The following is a 7667-nucleotide window of genomic DNA, read 5'->3' on the forward strand; positions in this document are numbered from 1 at the left end:
TATTATGCAATCTATCTTTCTACACACAAACACACACACACACACACACACACACACTCAGTCTCTTTCAGATCTAGCTCCTCCCTAAAAAAAATCCTGGGTACAGGCCTGCCCCCATACACTTCAAGGAACTTATCCTGACGACAAGGTCCTTAATCAAAGTCTGCATTGCTATTTTCATTAACTGGACTGAAACCATCATTAGAATACGGCTTGTTTATTAAAAGTTGTCTCTAAGCATCAATGTGTATGAGTCTTAACAAGATCCAACATTTGATAATAATTATTACCTAATTTGAGCCAACTTAAATATATTATTATCAGTTTTCACCAAGAGAAAACCTTGCGAAAAAAATTGGAGCACTTGGTTATAACTAACAAATAGACCGGAAGAGAATATTACACCAGAACGTCAGCGTCATCCAGGGTCAACGTATCAAGATCTAGATAACCTCCACGTGTGAGTGATCATGCATTACACCTGCTTCTTTCATTTCCTTTTTCGCCAGATTGGCAAGGAAGAGATTCACAAGAAATCACCCAATAAAGAATAATAAAGGAAATTGCGATCGAAAACAGTAGATATAACATTAATTCCAAGGATATTTGCTGATATATATAGAACGTTTGCTGTTACGGCGGTAAGACTCTTTTGATAGCTGTTCAAAAGCCTACAAGTCATCATGATTGCAAAGGTAAGATCTACCAATTCTATCATTGCGAAACCCCAAAAGACTTATCATTTAGTTTCAACCTTTTTTTTACTTATACGTAGATGTAATCTCGAATTCACATTGTCTATGACGTTGCATGAGCATCTAATCTTGACTTGGAACCATTCATAGGCTTGTAAAGTCAAAAGCAAAGATAAGAGTAGACCAATTGTATATCTTCATGTTCACTCACTGTTTCCAGAAATGTGAAGTTCAAGAATTGACACAAAGATGGCAGTGAGCAGAGAATAACTTCTAATACAGTATTTACATAATTCAGTTCCTTAACAGAACGTAGAATATCGAGGAAAAAAGATGAACAATAGCAATACACAATTTGATTACCAAGTGTACTCCGAAATTCCACTGTGGTTGGTACTGTGAGTAACCTATTGCACTTTGGCACTTTGTCATGTTAGAACATGTTATACCTTTGCTACGCATCAACCATGCATAGATGAGGGTTATTTTCTGAGGTGTAGTTTAGTACAATATTAATGCGCCATAAAATCACTCAATATATTTCCAAGCCACAGAATTTGGACGTTCCCAGAATCGTTTTTTCGTCGGCCATCTTGTAAAATTGTTACGTTTCTCCGGCCTTCGATCAAGATATAAGTGACCTCCGCTTCTTATCAGCTAACAATGAAACAAATTCAGCCTATTCTGAGACCATTTCAGACGTGGGATAACCATAGATCGTAACCTTATGATCCCATAGCATACTTCGGTTCACAGGTTCCTACTTTTAGCAATAAACTCTGCTACCACTAATATTAGTTCCATATCCACTAAAGGAAAGTGTTTTGACGCAGACGCCATAGTTGTAAGGTTCACAACATGTTGCTAAAGCAGTGTCCAGTGCGGTGACTGGGGAGTGGGCGCTTGCTACCACTACTTTTGGCAACAGTTGCCCCTGCACTATAGCATATTAATGCTAAGCCTTGTTTATCAAGATAAAGTAAACTTTCCTTACCTTCCCCAAGGTAGCCCGCAGGATATTCTCTCGGGGGGGGGGGGGCGGCAGTAGGGCTTAAAGTTGGGGAAAGGGAAGGTTATGCTGTTCCCCATAAATTCTTATAAAGCATCCCCAGCACCTGGAAAATTTGCATAGACACTATATATGCTGTCTTTCACGGCATCTCTCGTCCATGTTTTCACGCTACAGTTTCAAAATTTGAATTGTATGGAACCTTTCCAGAAATCCCCCCGGTGGGGGCAAGTATCCCCCTGGATCCCCTCTGCGGGCGCCCTTGTGAGGGACAAGTTTGGCACCAAATCACCGCTACTGACAGTGGCACATAAGAAAGAAACGATAGGGTGTTTCAGGACTGAATAATCTTCCACAGATATTCTTTCATTAATTTCCACCAGATCTAGGGGGCTGAAATTATTGGTTTCAAACTGCCAAGAGTGAGAATTTGAAACCGACAAACAGCACTAGACTCTACAGTAATCGCTGCGGGTGTGTGGAATCTCGAAAAGTCGGTACTGGTACCGGAAAAAAATTGTCATCCCGATCCTGACTTCGGCAAATGATTTCCCGTTTCCGAAAAACCAGACAGTTGAGAAATTCAAGATGATAGTGTTGAAAAATTGTTGTTCTTGATGTTTTCAGCGCTATGAATGTCTGAAATTTCTTGATATTGGGGCTTTTTATTCCAGAAATGCAAATACAATTACTTGGGGGGAGGGGGATAGTGTGTAGAATTCGTGATTCATAGAGTGCCAGAAAATTTGTAACATTTCACGTAGAGAAAATGTCCTGACTTAGTCGGGAAATGGCCAGTTTTTTGTCCCGAACGTCAGGATTTAAAAATTTTCGTGTCCTGATCGGAAACATAATTGTAGGCATCCAAAGATTTGTATGCTCTAAATGTTGTCTTATGTAGACACCAGTACTTTCAATTAAATATGTAGAAATATGACCAACTAAAATAACGCGAAGTAAACAGATGTCATTCTGGAATGACCATGCAGTACTTCCTTGTTACTCATCCAATGGATGTGGAAACCTTCTACTGTACTTTGTCAAGATCTTTCTTCTTTTTCTTGTCACTGGGTGCTGTTATTTCATGCATTATATCTGACACAGAGAAACGCAAAATAAAAAGTTAGAAGTATGCGCTTCAACTGCCCATGGGCCCAAGGTGCACGTGCGGTAACATTTGTACCAAAGAGGAAGTTGCGGTACGTAAGTTGCACAACCGTTTCATTCGAGATTTTTTGTTTACTTGAGAATAACCACGACGTAATTCTCATTTGAACTGCTTTTTGGATCCCACTTTAAACTGTAGGCCCAGTCCCGATTAGCCTTACTGTGTATAAAGTGGACTTAAAATACGAACTCAATCAATCAACCAATGCAGTGTTTTTTATGTGCCTTCCTGCATTTTTCTCGATGAATGCATTTATTCATTTGGTCTGAGATACAAACTGTATGCATTATTTTGTTTCAACTGATGCATGTAACTTTCTTTGTGTACCGCTTTTCTTCGGCGTTCTAGATTTCCATGTGGTCCTTCTCACATGGGGTGGTCCATGGCTCAGAGAGTCTGTCGCCAGTGTCGGCGATTAGGGGGCGAGAGGGGGCAACTGCCCCACTTTTTAACCACTTTTGCCGCGGAACTACGCTAAACCTTATCTTCAAAGTGGAATATACTGTCTTTGCCCCCCCCCCCTCAATTTTTGAGCCTTGCCCCGCCGGTTTTGGAACCCAATCGCTGCCATTGTCTGTCACTATGGTATCCGCATTAGTGTATCTAGGAGGAAAATACACGGACACAATAGACAATGTCTATCAACAACAATAGTTTTCGTTGTATTCCATAACAGCTTCTTTTAATGAAATTTAATCTTTACCTTCTTCTTCCAGATCTTCGTCCTCTTCGCCTTGATGGCCTTTGCTGTGGCCACAGCAACCGAACAGAAGACTAAAGATCTTAAGACAGCCGACGCCTGGGGCCTTGGCTACGGTCTCTACGGACTGTGGGGTAAATATAGAATTCTCAGTTTACATTCCAGACAGTGAACAGCCTTTCATATTTTATATCATCTATATTTTGCAAAGACATATGTTTGATTAGCGCCAGTATTCACTCATTGTTTTCTGCCTAATGGACAGATTTTTCACTTAACGCTTATAACACTGTAGGGTTCACTAATTTTGATACCAACTATAAATTTTTCTTTTTTTCTTTCAGCGGACTTTTGTCAGCTTAACCCTTAATGAAGTGCATCTCTTAGGAATCAGTTAGTTCTAACTTAATCACATCCAGTCTCGTATGATTTAGTCAGTACTAGATGGCAGATGATTTTATGTAGATAATTAATAAATTAATTTCGGTACTACTTTACTATACCAGAGACACTTATCAATGATTTATTTCGCAATTTTTTACATTGCTAACGTACTATTCTGCATTGCGGAACATGAATTTCTAACGAAAATAATGTCTATTTCTTACATTAACGAGTACTTACTGCTGTTCCTTATTTCCCACAAACCATCCAAAAGCCCCAAAAACCATGACATTAGCCCAAAAATTCACGATAGCCCCACGAACCATCACGGGGACGAGGTATGCCTACGAGGTTAGGTTAGGCCTGTTAGGTTAGGTTCCATTAGCACTCCTTTCGTTCAATTTAGCATTTACGGACAATACGAGAGCGTATTGTATACATACATTCGCATTAAAATGAATCAAAACTACATTCCCGAACATCAATAACGCTACAGAAAATGATTTGCGTAAGTACTTTCTCCTGTAAATTTGAAGAAATCCGTCTCTGGTATAGTAAAGTGTTACCTTAATTTCAACATGTCTTACGGTTGTAGGAAACTTATTCTGCAAAAGATATTTACAAAAACATGTTTTTGTAAAACTAATCAGAAATTGTAGTTATTCTCAGGCGAAATCTTTCTACATTGGTATCAGTAAGCAAAAACTAGCAAAACATTCATTGCAAATCTCTTTTTTTAAAAAATCGACACGACATAAAATAAAGGAAATCTGCATACAATGATACTGACGGACTATTTAGTTTTATTAATAGTTACAAGACGACACGTCACCTGCACCATACTACGTCACTCTCTAATTCTAATTCTCTATGTTCCAGGGTATCCCATCATCCCCTACGGCATTGGATATGGCTTCTATGGTTAAGACAAGGGGATGCGACACAGGAGTGGGAACTGTACAAAGACAGAACATGCTGAATGCTTCCTGAAAATCTTGAAGTTATTTTCTTCAAATTGTATCTTGCAATTGAAAATATAACTTTCCTGTCGTCTTTTGCTCCTATACGCTTACTAATAAATGCTCTTTTCTGTGTAATGCTTGGTTTTATTACATTGTTATACATTTTGACCATTTGCAATAATCAGTCATCGTATAATCTCTCTCCGCCAGCCTCCTTGGCGTAGTGGTTAGCATAACGGATAAAATGATTATATGATGGTATGGATAAAAGAACACTCAACCCTAGATGCCTGGCTTTCTAGCGCGCTGTGCTAACCACTCCTTTATGGTGTAGTTATGCTATAGAATATTTCCTCTAAATCCATATACATACATAAACATTCATGCTGGACTTGTTAATAACATCATGGCTAGCTCTCATTTCAAGTAAGCACAATGTTGATTGGATTTATACTATACATGTCAATGACGTAGAAAAATCACGAACGGAAAATAGAGAATCGTTATCGTACAAGCTGTCCAAAATGGTTCGGATTATGGTTGAGCTGATAACACTTTGAACCAATAGCATATCGATTTCCACCGATACCGATGCATGAAAAAGTAACAATTAAATGTTCCAAATATTAGTATTTATATTACTATATTCGACTTTTGATTCAAAGTATTCAAAGAATTATAAGAGAATATTAAAGCACCTGACAGTAAGTAATCACACCATATTGACGACAATGGGCGCCCGGAGGGGGGTGAGGGCAGCTGCCCCCTCTGGGATTTGTGGCATCAGTATCGCTTGGAATCCGTGAGAGTATCAGAATATGTATTGGTTAGAATCCGTGAGAGTATCGGGATCGGGTCAAATTGATATCGGTTCACTCCTAACTTGCACATTGATAGAAAATTAAAAATGTGTTTCTTATGCTTTAAAAGAATTCAAAAATACAAACGAAGTTCAACAAATCTCCAGTTAAATACTGTACATAGCGGCCGAAAAAGGTGCACTGTAAATTGATCTGAATTCAGGCTTTATCTAGCAGGATTTGGTACCCGCTCGGACAAATTTATTTATGTACAACCGCTGATTCAAGAGAGAAATAGCCGGTCCCCGTGTCGGAGTGGTTAACACATCGCGACTAGGACACCAGGCGTCCCGGGTTCGAATCCCAGCCTGGGCGTGGATATTCGTGAGTGTCGATTCATCAATTTTATCATGTCATCATTCATCCCCATCTTCGCAAAAGTGGCACAAAAAGCGAAGTAAAATAAAGCAAATCAAACAAACAAACATCCAGTCTGATATCTACCCAATTGCAACGATACGCATGCCCTTGCCACTTTGAAGCACGAACGAGAGACCAGAAGCGCAAAACGTTCGCAGAAATCTCGCCAGATGGCACTAAAGACCTTGTCGTGTCACCTACCGGCGACTGCAGGAACTATCACGCCCTGGGATTGTGCATTCCTTGTAGTGCCGAAATATTCTTCTAAATGAAAAGAAAATATGGTGAAGTTAATACCAATTTCATTACTAAGGCATCCATATAAACAATGAAAGTTGACATTTTTCGAATTGTTAACTTTGGATTTATTTATTTCTGCTTGTTTTGTACGCCGAAGTGAAAACTTCGTGGATTCTAGACCAGTTTAAACTTTTCTTGTATGAACACGAATAAAGTAAAAAGAAAGTAAAGTGCTCCCCTGTGCATTGCACCACGCCATGAAGGGGTATAGGGGTGTGGAGGCTCCACACTTTCTTGATCAGCACCACGCTCCTGGCCGCTTTACCCCCCAGAGTTTCCTCCAGGTACCCATTTTATACGACACTGGGTGGGCGGAAGAAGAGCTTGAACAGGTGGGAAAAATTACGGTTCTTCCCCGCCGGGGATCGAACCCAGGTCTCTTGCATGGTAGTCAGACGCCATAACGACTTTTTTCAATTTATTTCACTGTTCTGTTTAAATCAATTAAATTATAAATATCTACATGAATACATATAATTACACATCCAGATATTTTCCTAAATATTGAGACATTGAAACATTTTGAATTTTTTATTGTTTCCACCTAGATCGTTTGAGATACATGGTATATATATATAGGGTGATGTTTGGGTCAGTTTTTCTACTGTATGCATAGTATATTGTGTCCGCTATTAGCCATACAACGGCATTTTTTCTTCACCAGGTAATATTTAAAATCTGGTAATATACACATTTTTGGTTGAAAGCATTGCGGCGATAGACGACGTATTTTCGCAAGGCACAGTGAAAAAAACAAATTTCCGGAATACCATTACATGTAGTGAGGCGATGTTCGTTTGTATCCACCTCTCCACATTTTCTACACTAATTTGTTGGTAATCTTTTTATGTCATTTAGTGTGACATTTGTTGGAACTATATCATGTGTGGTGTATCACAAACTTCGTATGTCCGTGTCAAGAAAAGGCTTGTGAAGATTTCGCCATATATTAGACCAAAGAACACTAGGAAAGTTTTTCTCTATTCGACTCTTCTGCAAGGAAAGTTGTCGTTTGAAAAGTTCATGCAAATGGATTGACGCAGCATTCCCTTTCATATATATAGAGAACTTTACGTAACTCCATCCTTGAACAAATACTAGTAAATACATAGAATTCTTTTTTTGTCGAGGAAAGTTGAGTGGATTTTGGGGTGAAAACGTATTGGTCAATATACGAAAGTAGTATCGGAATACGATAAGCTCAATCGCTATTTAATATTCGCAATTCA

At 39.0% G+C, this 7667-nt stretch overlaps 1 long non-coding RNA gene across 1 annotated transcript; it reads left to right on the forward strand.

Annotated features, from left to right (window-relative positions):
- Window positions 1–649: 649 nt before the first annotated feature.
- Window positions 650–5053, forward strand: LOC146001937 (uncharacterized). Its single transcript, XR_014443633.1, has 3 exons — window positions 650–695; window positions 3589–3706; window positions 4836–5053. It is a non-coding gene; the product is annotated as an uncharacterized LOC146001937 (long non-coding RNA).
- Window positions 5054–7667: the final 2614 nt, after the last annotated feature.

This window comes from Lepisma saccharinum, chromosome 18, assembly GCF_977018435.1.
Source record: "Lepisma saccharinum chromosome 18, izLepSacc3.1, whole genome shotgun sequence".
In the NCBI taxonomy this organism is placed as follows: Eukaryota; Metazoa; Arthropoda; class Insecta; order Zygentoma; family Lepismatidae; genus Lepisma; species Lepisma saccharinum.